The sequence below is a fragment of the Dipodomys merriami genome, unplaced genomic scaffold, assembly GCF_024711535.1.
Source record: "Dipodomys merriami isolate MVZ:Mamm:240054 unplaced genomic scaffold, mDipMer1.0.p SCAF_1, whole genome shotgun sequence".
Taxonomy (NCBI): domain Eukaryota; kingdom Metazoa; phylum Chordata; class Mammalia; order Rodentia; family Heteromyidae; genus Dipodomys; species Dipodomys merriami.
Window position 1 is genome coordinate 119,038,945 of NW_027202270.1, and position 12,516 is coordinate 119,051,460.

General features: G+C 45.4%; 1 protein-coding gene across 3 annotated transcripts in view; it reads right to left on the reverse strand.

Annotated features, from left to right (window-relative positions):
- Nucleotides 1-11,557, reverse strand: part of Flrt2 (fibronectin leucine rich transmembrane protein 2) — a 98,952-nt gene extending 87,395 nt beyond the window's left edge. Inside the window, exon 1 of one of the 3 annotated variants that reach the window (XM_070028421.1) lies at nt 11,110-11,557. The gene's annotated coding sequence lies outside the window, so the exon portion shown is untranslated. Of the gene's footprint in view, nt 1-7,479; nt 7,567-11,085 lie in introns of those variants that run through there. The other 2 variants (XM_070028420.1, XM_070028419.1) reach the window with 2 other exon arrangements.
- Between the last annotated feature and the right edge of the window lie 959 nt (nt 11,558-12,516).

Here is a 12,516-nt window from a genome sequence, read left to right on the forward strand (position 1 = left end):
TAGATAGATAGATAGATAGATAGATAGATAGATAGATAGATAGATAGATAGATAGATAGATAGATAGATAGATAGAGATATGTATCTATAGAGCTAGATAGAAATTTATAAATAATATATAGATAGATAGATATTGGAGAGACTTATTTTGTCATGAAGAGGATAGCTATTTGAGGTCACCTGGCTTGGAGAATATAGAAGTTTTTCTTCCTCTTTTTAGGTATCTAAGATACATTAATGGCAGCATTTCAAAGCTGTATAAAAACACATGTTTAAGTGACAAAAAAAGATATAGAACTTCTTACTTTATTTTTCAAGTATTCAGGTCATAAGAAAAATTTCTTCTTAAAATACTATCATTGTATCATTCCTCACTGCCAAAATAAAATGATGCTTGGGTTAATTTTGTCAATCCCCAAAGCAATATTCAGATTGAAATATATGTCGATGGACATGCACTTTTACAAGGCACTACAAAAGTACTAATCAACCTGAAAAATAAGTTTCAGAACTTTGGAAAGTAGAAAAACATAATGGAAAACAACATTAAGTACAGAGTCAATACTGAAATTCACTGAATGAAATATTCATTCTGACCAAAAATCACTAACAATCCACCTATAAAATACTTCACCAATGGATCCATTGTTGAAGTCTTCAGTTAAGCCACATTGAACCAATTAAGAGTTAACTTTTATAAGATCCCATATGTAAATAAATTAGCAAAGTCAAATAAACATGATCACTTTTGGAGCATATATGTATTTAAGATATGATCTAACTGCAAAAATAGAATTTATAAATATAAAATGTAAAAATATAATTGAAAAAAATATGGAATTGCAAAGAAGCTTCCCCATTAACAATCACAGCTTCATAATTACGTTAGTGTTGTAATAAATCAGATCTTTCTATTCATTGTTAACAAGCTGAGATTTGTCAAAGTAATGAAAAAAATCATATTTTGAACCAGCCAGGCTTATTTTGTAAAATAAAATTTTGAAAACCGTATCTTTTCTATTAATAATAATATCTGTGCAAAAGTAATGCCCATAGCTAAAGTTTTAACCCAGAGAGAGACTAAAGCCATCTTATTTCAAGAAATATTGACGGGTTCTTCCAAAACACATCTTCAATGGAATCCACTCATGATCAATCCAGTCACTATCAGCAAGCCAAGGCTTCCAGGAAAATGTAGCCCTTAAACTCTACTCACCCTAATTAGTTCTGACATTTGAAATGGATATATTCATCAGGATGAAACAAATTCCAACAAATGACAACCTACCACTCAATGTATGGAGGGAGAAATATGATGCACAGAGCACTAGACACCTCACAAGTTCAGTGAAACCACACCCATAGGAACAAAAGCTTCTAAAAGGCAGGGTACTGTTCTTGGTTACTCTAAGTAAAATAAATCCTTGCCTCTCTTATCACAAGGGTACTGTTTTTGGTTATTCTTAGTAAAATAAAACCTAGCCTCTCTTTTCACAAGACTGTGACCCAGTGATCTAGGTTACTGAGTTTAATAATGCCTCTTGAGGGGAATATCCATACTGATATCAAGGCATATTCACACACATTAATCTTGTTTGACCCCTCAACAAGTCTGTTGAACTCCACAAAGAAGAAATTAAAGAGATATAGGAGTGTAGGAGATTAAGCAACTTTTTACAAGGTCGAATATAGAAAGATGCATTCCAACATAATAATGCAGAATTTCTTTTCTTTCCTCAAAAACAATTTCCTCAGTTCTTCACCCTCTACCATGGTTAAGGGTCCAAATGCTCACATTGTAAAATTGCTTAAAACATGAACTCATGTTGTCATAAATAATGTCAGAGAGGTAGTAAAAAGCTATTTTTTTTCTATCTAAAAGTAGCTGTGACTGTTATGTTTGTCTGGTGTTTGTTGAGGTGGTTATTTAGTTTGGTTTTCTTACTATTGAAAGTAATACTCGTTCCAATCATTTAGAGTAGGTTCAGAAAGAATGACAATTCTAAACTGTTTCTGGAGAATTCTGTATGTACGTAACCCGTCAATTCTCAGTAGCCCTTGACATTTTGTGGATTGAGTTACCCCCATCAGAAGGTAGGGCTTTCTTCTATCAACTCACATGGCAAGTTGGGAGGAATCAATGAAATTATTCATGTGAGAAGTGAAAAATGTAAGGGCTGAGGAGATAGGACTATGTTTTGATATCAGACTTTAAAAGAGCTCCCTGGAATCATGTATGAGAGTAATTTATCCAAATTAGTCACCTAAAAGCTGGCCCCCGCTAAGGTATAATGAATATCACAATCCTTTCTATTATTTCTTTCTTGTAGACACTAGAGTCTAAGTGTAAAATGGGAAATGGTAACTATCACAGAGGCTGTTTTGACGCTGACTTCTCATGAAAGTGATACCCAGAGCCAGCTGGGGCCAAGAGTGACACCAGCATGTGAGCCTATTTCAGGACTCATTAGCATCTGATGTTTTCCATTCAGCCACAGGACTTTGGTGGACTTTGATGGACAGTCTATTCCCAAACTCATTTTACCAACCTCTCTTCTTTTCTCCCTGGGAAAGGCCGTTCTATGGGTTCTGAGGCCTTAATAGCATCTCTGAACTTTGGGATGATATTTTCCAATAGGTATTAAATTCAAAAGCCATTGGATTCTTTAAAAGTTCACATGGGAGAATATTTTATCTACACCTTGGAAGCTGTAATAGAGACAACAGTCTGACCTGTGAACTGAGGAAAATGGATGATGTTTTCCCGAGGCTTTGCCACATTCTCTTAGAAGAAACCTGAAAAGAAAGTGACAAGGGGTATGGGGGTGGAGGGATGCAGAGGGCTCAGTTTTAAATAACACCTAATGTTGAAGTGGTGATAGAAATTAATTCCATGAATGACTGCAAAAGGGGCTGAAATCTTTAACCACTAAACTGCCAGCGAGAAGAGAATGTCCTTATTAAAGATTAACAGAATAACTGACCAGTATTTGAGAACCGTGAATATGGCCTTCTGACTTTCCATACACACACACACACACACACACACACACACACACACACACACACACACACACACACACACACACACACACACACACACACACACACACACACACACCTTCTTTCTTACAGATTGGTAATAGCCACGCTGCTTTGTTCAGGCGACCGGGGACACAAGGCACTGCACGCTTTTGCAGGCACACATCCCACAATAAATTAAGTTAGAGGTGGTATTTGAAAAATAAATAAATAATGGAGTTCCAACTCACTGCAAAGAATACAGGAGGCCAATAAGTGGGAGAGCCAGCTAGAGAAGGACTTCTTTTAGAAAGATGTTTTACAGGACTTTTTCTGCATCATTAACTCTTCTGGAATCCTGCACCTAGCATGATGAATTTCCCTAAAAAAAGTAGCTACTGTTTAATTTTAAATCACTTCAAAGAACCACAGTAGAAGGAATCAAAGAAAACCCAAAAAGACCAGTAGATGCAAAATTCGCCAAGGGATTAAAAAAAAAAAAAAGCTACATGAAGGTTCTAACAGATTTTTGCCATGTACTCAAAATACCACCGATTATTTTTCTAATACAGTGTTTTACTGTTTCATGAAACTGAAATAAGTCTCTGTATTCATCAGAACACAGGATATTTTTATTACAATATTTGTGTCATAGCCCTTAAAAAAAGGAACATATTCAAAACCTTGAAAAGAAACTCTGTCTCAAATGGCTAGAAGGGTGTGTAATGTGTGTGTTTCAGTATAAACGGATACTTAATTAGAAGTTGCTTAACAACACATTGATACTTCTACTCCTATTCCAAACATCTAGTTTTAGGAAGAAAAACATAATTGCACAAACCCAAAGAAATATGGAAGGCACGAAAAAAAGAAAAAAAAGTTGGCAGAGTACGTTAACGGTTGTTTAACTTCAAAAATAACAATAATTGGTCTTTTTAAAATGCTTTTTGAATAAAACCTACCCAAGGGAAAAGAAAAAACCTCCCCCAAACTACATATCCCCAAAATACCATACATCAAAACCATCTGGAAAATGTCAGATAACGGTATCCACCCACCTAAGAAATTCAGCAAACTTGGTTTTCAATTATCATTTAGAATCATCAACTAACACTGAAATTTCAATTTGAAAACTCTTCAATGACAAAAGTGGATTGGGAACTAGATTTTTAAAGTCTCTGTAGAAGGAGCATCTGTTTACAAATACCCTTCTCACACTCCACATCACCCTATGTTCACAGAAGCCAAGCTGAAGTTAAAGACAGACACGGAGTTAGTATGATTCTAGTTACCACATGTATGTTTCTAGACTAGTCTCAGATTTCTCTTGTTATGTAAGCACTGAGGGGCAATAAAATTTCACTTTCATTCAGCAGCATAGTGGGACCCCAACAACAGTCCTTTCAGGCAGTAGAGAGCACTGGCATTTTATTTATGTTGATCACATTATCAATGCTATATGGAATAACCATTTGGGGGAACTCTATTAGCCCTTTACACTTTTATTACTGTTATGAAATATCATTATCCACACTGACCTCTAAGAATAAAATAAAATAAAATTACCAAAACTGAAGCAGTTAGAAAGATCCCACCCCCTCCACACACAGGCACATACATCATTATAGGCTCTGAGAAGAGGGAAGAGAAGCAATGAGAATTCACTTCTCACAGATAGAGGTCACTAATGGACTGAATTTAAATCTCTGTGGCAGAAAACCACAAAGTTATTAAAGCAATCTAGTGAAAAATGAACTTGAATTAAAACTAAAAAGATACCCAAAGATTATTATCCAGGAGGTGTGACCCGAATAGAAATAACATGACCTGAATAGAAATAACGCTCCATCACCTTGACCTTTCTTGAATATTCTAAAGGAAGATGAAAACCAAAAGCCTTTGGGAACCCTTGGACGTTCGTTTTCTTTTCTTTTCTTTTCTTTTTTCTTTTTAACTTCAGATGCTTCTGATCTTAGAGGCAGCAATTCTTTTCTTGAAAAGTCCAGAACCTGAGTCAAACTCCATTAGATGCTCAGAGACTATAGAAGAAGGATCCTAGATTTGGGGACACACAAGCCTTTCTTGAAACCACAGTTTCAAAACTGGGGGAGGAAATATATGGTTGCTTTAGGGAGATTGTCTAAATCCTAAATCAAACTCTCCAGGCAGGCCAGAATACCAATGTAACGGGCATCAGAGAAGGTTCAAATTAGATCCAGCCGGTCAAAGTCAAACTCGGATAAGATCACATCATCTGAAACTTAGCATAGAGGAAAAATCATGAGTGCTTTGGGAAACCCAGAGTAGCTCAACATGGAGTCATTTGGGAATCTACTTTCTTCTGTTAAAAGCATCCCCTGGAATTTCTGTAAGGACAGTGAAACCACGAATTGTTAAAACATGAACACTTTAGAGGAAAGAAAAAAAAAAGCCTAACATGGCTCCATACGAAGTCTGTAATAGGTTCTGCTACAGTACAGCAGGTCCAATTCTTTTTACAATTTCGTGTACCTCCTGACAGAGACATGGAATAATGTTTGAAATCACATCTTCCAACCTCCTCCAGTCACAGATATTTGCAACTCAACATGACAGTGTGGTGTTGCACTGTCATCTGTGATTATTAAAAATCCCTTAAATGGTTTAACCCTCTCTTGGTTCAAGCTTTCTGAGGGAAAGAACAAGCAAAGTAGCATTTTCAATAGGAATAATGGTGGGAGGGGGGGAGAGAACGGGGAAGCAACTTGCCTAGGTGTGCATATTATCCAGAGATTGATCCTTTTCTAATATGGTGGCAAGCTGATCTTATACAGCTCATGCGGACTGCTTAGTGACTCAAATAATAAATAAGAGTGATCCAGTTCGCACATTCCAGATACTGACCCAAGCATATTGCAACTAATACCAATCCCACCTTCGACTGTACCTCAAAAAGGTTTGAAGAATGCTTTCTTTGGGGATTTAGGAAGGTCAGACCAGTTTAGCTTAAAGACCATCTCAGTCCACATATGGAAAATAGCCTTTATATGAGCTTTAGGCTGGAGAAAGTTAGACATAATAAATTTAGCAATAAGCCTGTGAGTGAGTGGACACGCTCCAGAGCTCCCTGAACCCTTGTGTGATTGAAGAGCCTCCAGCTGAATGGGGAGAGCTGGTGGCTCCCTTTTAAAAGAGGCTTTGCATAGCAAACACAGCATGTAAAGAAATCTAATCAGCACCTTGCACACACACACACACACACACACACACACACACACACACCCTACAGTATTTACAGGGATCTGTGCCTTGCACCCACTTGATTAGCTTACTGTAAGCTGTACAGGAGATCCCCTTCCATCAAAATTAATCACAAGCTCTTAGAGACTGTTTTCCATTCTTTGTGGGGGGGGGGGGAGCAAGAGGACTTTCCAGGTGAATTAATCATCATCAGATGACAGAGACAATAACAGGCCTAAAATTGAACTGCTTCAAAACTCAAAACTCTCCGGGGAGGTGTGAAGGGGGGGGGGCATGGTGGGAGGAGGTGGCAGAAACCTTTTTTTTTCATCTAAGAGTGAACTGCGGCTATTTTCTTAGTCTAACTAAATCTGCTGTTCAGGAAACAGATCTCTCCGGGAGCCCGAGCCCTAGCGTGAGCCTGAGCGCACAGGCAGAGTAGCCACTCTGGCTTCCCAGGCACTACCAAGCACCAGGCTAATAAGAAAGAAAAAAAAATCTGCCTTTCTGTAACACCCCTAACCCTCAGCCCCAGGAAACACACACACACACACACACACACACACACACACACAGAGATAATTATTTCAAAATTACTTCAGCATTTCCTTCCACTCCCTCAAAAATAAACCTGACTTCTAAAGTTCCCATTTTATGATGCCAGGAGGCAAAGGAAGGGAAAGAGGGGAGGACTGGAGGAAGGGGTGGGGGTGGGGTTCAGGGATGTCAGAAGGGAGAAAGCCATTTTCCCCTATGCTAGCAGTCTCCACACCTTTGAGGGTCCTAAGTCTTGGGCCAGCTACACTAAAACAGGCAAGTGAGAAGAGGTTCGAATCATTAAATAAATATATGCATGCACACATTACATATAATAAAATAAGAGTGAGAGACCGCGGGAATGCTGATGAGTGTAACACATCCATCATTTTCTTTGAATTCACACTCCAAATTTGCTAAGAGCCATCAGAGATGAGGCACCAGCTGGGGCCCAGGATCATCATCCACCCGTGGGGGAAGGGGATTCGCCTGCCGTCCCCCCCCCCGCCCCGCCACCTTTGCCTACCAAGCCTGGGGGGAAGCGCCCGGGGCCCCTGCCCCATGACTGTGGGGGTCTGGCCCAAAGCGCTGCGCCCCTCCCTCGGATTCCTGAACTTCGCCTTCCTCTCCGAGCCCCCCCTTACCCAGGGCAGCGAGCGAGAGGCTGCGTGCCAGGGAGGAAAAGTTAGGGGTGCGCTTTACCTGAGAAGGTTCTGGAGGTCTCCTGCCAGCCCCGCTGGTAATTCTGCCCGGCGCTGTGGCCTCCCCGAGATCCAAACTTTTGTGAGGGGTCCGGGGCGGCGGCGGCGGCGGTGACGGCGGTGGCGGCGGCTGCCGGAGCCGAGCCCGGTCGCCCGCAGCGGCAGCAGCGGCGGCGGCGGCAGCGTTGGGGCGCAGGGGAGCGGCGGAAGCCGGAGCCTCGGAGCGGCGCGCGTCTCCCCGCAGCCAGCCGGCGCCCGGGCGCCCCGCTCGCCTCTCTCGCTCTCGCCGAAGTCCCCTACGGAGCCGCGGCGGCATCGTCTCCCCCCGGCCTCCGCCACCTCCGACTGCAGGGCTGGGGCATGCCACTTTCCTCTCGGCTCGCTCGCTCGCTCGCTCGCTCCGGGGGGCGGGGAAGGCGGTGCCAAGCGCAGTCGGGACGCCTCGTGGTGAGGACGGACGGAGGAGCCCGGGGATCGGCGGGAGAGCGAGGTGGGGCGCTCCTGGGAGAACCCCCCTCCCCGCGTCCCGACACACACCCCGGGAAGGGAGTGCGCCCCCCTCCCCGCCCTCGGCTGAACGGCGGCGGGCTGCGCTGGGAAGAGGAGGAGGCTGGGCGCGCGGGGCTCGCTCCAAGTGCGCCCACCCCGACCGGCGTTGAAGGCGGCTCAGCCTCAACTGCTGCTTCAATCCACGGCGATCGGGCTAATGTAGGCGCCGAGGTCCCCCACCCCCACACCTCCTGACACCCCCCCACACTCACTCACACACACACACACACACACACACCCGGGAGATGTTTACAGTAATGAATTCGCAGGATCGCCTCCGCGGCTCCCGCGCTCCTCGGCGCCCTCCCTCCGTCCCTCGCACTCTGGCGCGCGCTCCCCTCCTGGACGCCCTCTTTCTCTGCCTCCCTCTCCCAGTTCTCCCTCCCTCCTTCCCTCCCTCCCTCTCTCCCTCCCTCATGGAGTCCCTCCCACTTTTTTTTCTGGTTTAAAGAATGCTGGGGAGGAGCGGGTGAGACCCAAGGCTTTCCAAGAGGCAAAGTCAGACAGATTTTTTTTTAACCCTGTCTTCCCTGGAGAGAGTTACAGGGTACTAAGCCCTGTGGATGCCACCTGGATCAGACCACTCACTCCTCTCCAAGCTGCCTAGGAGCGCCCCCGACCTTCCCCTCCTCCCCTTCTTTAAGAAATAATGCCACCCCCTGAATCCTAAAAGAGATTTCCCTCCTTGCTTGTTTGAAATACTTGGAGGAAGGGAGGATCTATTATTACTTAAACTCCAAGACTCCGAGAAAATGATGGAAATGTGAGATTAGAGGGTAGTAATATAGGAAGTCTCTCAACCAAAATGGCGTTATTTCAAATGCGGGCAATCTTGATGATGCCCCCACACACACACACACACAACCCATCCCGAATTCCCTTATCCCCTTCTTAAATGCACTTTAATTGAGAAAATAATCCAAAGTTTAATATGAGCATGTTAAACACCTCCACGTTTTCCTATCCTGGATGCTACTGCTGAGAGCATCTGTTCAATAGATCGCTTGTCCCCAGAGATTGCAGTGGACAGCCAAAAATTTTGAGCCTCAAACCTTTGGGAAACAGGCTGGTCAGTTAAAGAAAGCCCATTTGTATACAGAGAACGTTTCCACTCTAAAATCCCTTTGCAAAGATTAAAGAGTAAAATAAAAGAGCTAGCTAGCATGGGTCTCTTTCTTGGAGCGGGGGTTCTGGTTTGTTTCTCCTGCCTCCAGTTAAGTTGCTACCTTGTTTGAGTAAGTCCAAGGAGAGGCTGAATCTGAACAGAAGAGGGAGAAAGAGCCTCAGGCAAGCGTTGCAGTGCGAGGAAATGCACGGCTGGTGGGGCCAGAACAAGATACAACCAGCAAGTTTAAAATCAGCCCCTGGGACCCACACTTCAGGGATTCACTCACGTCCTGGAGTTACGAGAGAGACACCAGGGCGGTGTCTGCAACTGTCTGGAGACGATTTCCTGACACACCCCAGGGTCCTGAGTTCAAAGCCTGAGTCATTTGGCACCACTTTCGTGTTTTTATTTCCTTTCCATCCCTATTGTGTCTACCTTCTTCTGAGCGCCTAAGTCAAGACGACTGACTTAGAGAAGCGACTGGTCTGTCTCCCAAACCAGGCATGAATCCACCCAGACACGCGAGTTTACACAAACGCTCACACGTGCACACACACTCACTAGAGTTCACCAGCGCCTGTCTCCGTTCCTATTGCATTAGGCAAAGCTGACTAGGAAAACGCTTGTGTGTGTGTGTGCGTGTGCGTGTACATGTGTGTGTCCGTGTGCGTGTGGGAGCATACATGCGCGCAGGGCAGGTTTATGGCCATATAGATAGATACATGCTTATCTCTGGTATCAAAGGACAGGACGGCTGACAAAGATCCAGGAAAGGATGGGGCGCTGATGGGGGCGCTAATCACAGACCAATCCACTCTGAGTGCCAGCTTGCTGGGAGGTTCCAGGAACAAAACGCACTAGTGATGACAGCAGGGGTGGCTTCAGCCCACACCAGCAAATTGCCACGGCCTGAGTCTCTTGCCTGCTCCAGGAGTTTTCCAGGCACAAACTGTGGGTGTGTCCTGCCCCAGCCAGCCTCGATCTTGCTGACTCCCTACCCTACTTATAACTTCCCAACCTCCATCATCACCCTGATTATGAAAGAGCGATGACCACAGCAGCACTGAAAATGCCAGTGTCAGTCCTGGACTGGTCAGCTTGGCGGAGGGATCTTTCCTGGAACCGCACCCCCACCCCGGTGGGTCTTGGGGGGCAGCTGGCTTGGTCCTGCTCCAACCACAGGGCCTGGGTTTCGTGTCTCTGCCTTCAGCGCCCAGGGGTGCAGGAGGGGGGCGCTACAGGAAGGGTTCCTGTGTCCCAGAGCCCAAAGTGCAAGACTCCCTGAACGAGATTCAGCCTGAGCTCCAAGCCACTTCGCCATCGCCTCTAGCTCACCAGCCAAGCGCAATGGCCCCAGCTCAGTGACCGGGAAGGACTGGCAGGGTTGGAGAGGGACTTGGTTTTGGATAACCCACATGCACAAACACACGCGAGCGAGCGAGAGCGCGCGCGTGCACACACAAGCGTGTGTGTCCACATCTAGCCTCTAATATAGGGCCTGGATTATTGGGGGGAGGGGGAGCGGGATCCAGTTTGAGATATAATCGCTCGATAGTAGCACTGGTGACATTAAATGCTCATGGGGACAGCTGGTTGTTTCTTGGGGAAGTTAAGAGATTCATTCATTTTTGGAAGACAAAAAAAAAAATCAGCCTGGACTCCCGGTACAGCTTAGAGGCTCAGAAAGACTCCGTTTAAAAACCGATGTTTCTAACAGGCAAGGAAATGAGCGTTCTTACCCAGAGCTCAGTTTCAAAAACTCCTCGGAGGAAGCGTATGGGACTTTGAGGGTAATGTCCCTGCAAAGTCTAGGTGGACCTAGACAGCTCGTTTTCCTTCCCAGTATAAAGAACACGCACCCGAGTGACCACCCCCCGAATACTGCTCTCCATCCACACACCTCATGGTGTCCGCTTAGCCACGGGTAAGGGAGATGATTAGAAACTTCACCTGGAACCGCAGTCCCTTCTTTACCTGGCGGCCGAGTCTCCCCCGCGAGCGCTCATCCGAATCCGACTGGGTCGGGGAGGTGGAGAGGGAGGAAGCTGACGCGGTAGAAGCGGGGCTCCCGGGGCATGGTATTGTTTTAGGGGTCGCCGTCAAGGTCCCTCTTGCCCATCGTTGAGAACGGCAACCCGGGTCCTCGGGCTCACTGGTGGACACCGAAGGCTGGCCCCGAGTTGTCTTGTCTAGCGGCTGAGGGACTTCCGGGGGATGGAGGACCAGAGAGGCACCGGGGGTGCCTGGAAGCCCAGCAGGACGGTGCAGAGATTGCGGCCGTGGAAGGTTAGGTCCGAGCCCCGCTCTTCCGCGGTGACCAAGGAGGATGCCAAACTCCTAAGTGATGGCGACAGGTTTCGAACATACAACTAGAGAGACTAGGGACCCAGCCAGCGATGGTTGTGTGATTCTTTCCCCTCCTCTCTCCCTCCTACTGGGGAGGGAACTAACTTAACCCTGTGTGCTCCTGCAGCTCCCCAGAGAAGCTGGAATTCACTGGGAAACCGCACGCGGCGGCTCCCGGGGCCACCGGAGCTTTGTTCACGTGCGTTTCCAGTGGGTGTGCTGCTGTCTGGAGGCCCTGAGCCAGCGGTGGGCTTCCAGTGCCAGACTCAGGGGAGGGAGGAAGGCGAGAACCAGCCTGAACGTTTCATCTGGACCAGACTCAGCCCTAGAGCCTTTATTTTTTTAAAATTTTTGCCTCCAGTTACCTGATTTATTGAAGTTGCAGCAAATTTATTATTATTATTATATTTTGCTACTCGATCTCCCTCTCCTTCGGATTACTTCTTTTCCTAGCTCCTGCTTTGAAGATTGGCAAACCTATGTCTGTGATTCTAGCTCCAGGATTTTTTTTTAAGCTGTATTAGAGAGAAAGGCATCTACCTATTCATGCCAATTTAAATGAAACCATCGGGAAGGGGGCCTCCGACCTGCCTATCTGGAGAGCACAAGTTAGCCAAATGACACGTTTTCAAATGGCAAAGACATCCTCTTACACCCAGAAGGTAGAAGTAACCAGAAGGAAGAAGCCTGCAGATGAGGAAGAGGGTGAATGGAAAATTGAAGAGGAAGGGGGGGGGAGAAAATCAGACATACATACATAGAGACAAACAGAAAGTCTAAAAATAGAGGCAGCACAAACAAAATACAGCAAAACAAAAATAGCAACAATAATAATAAATTCCAATATTTTAAGAGTAACTCGGCTTTAAAGGTCTGGATTCGGATCAGCAGTGTTTGCCCCAGCTCATTTGGAGCAGATGAAAATAGAGAATATACTTTTCCTTGCACAGAGAATTTACCTCATCTCAATTAGTAACTACCTTTCCCTAGCCACCCTGTTCTCCCCAGAAGTTAACTGCAATGGGGAGCGAGTCA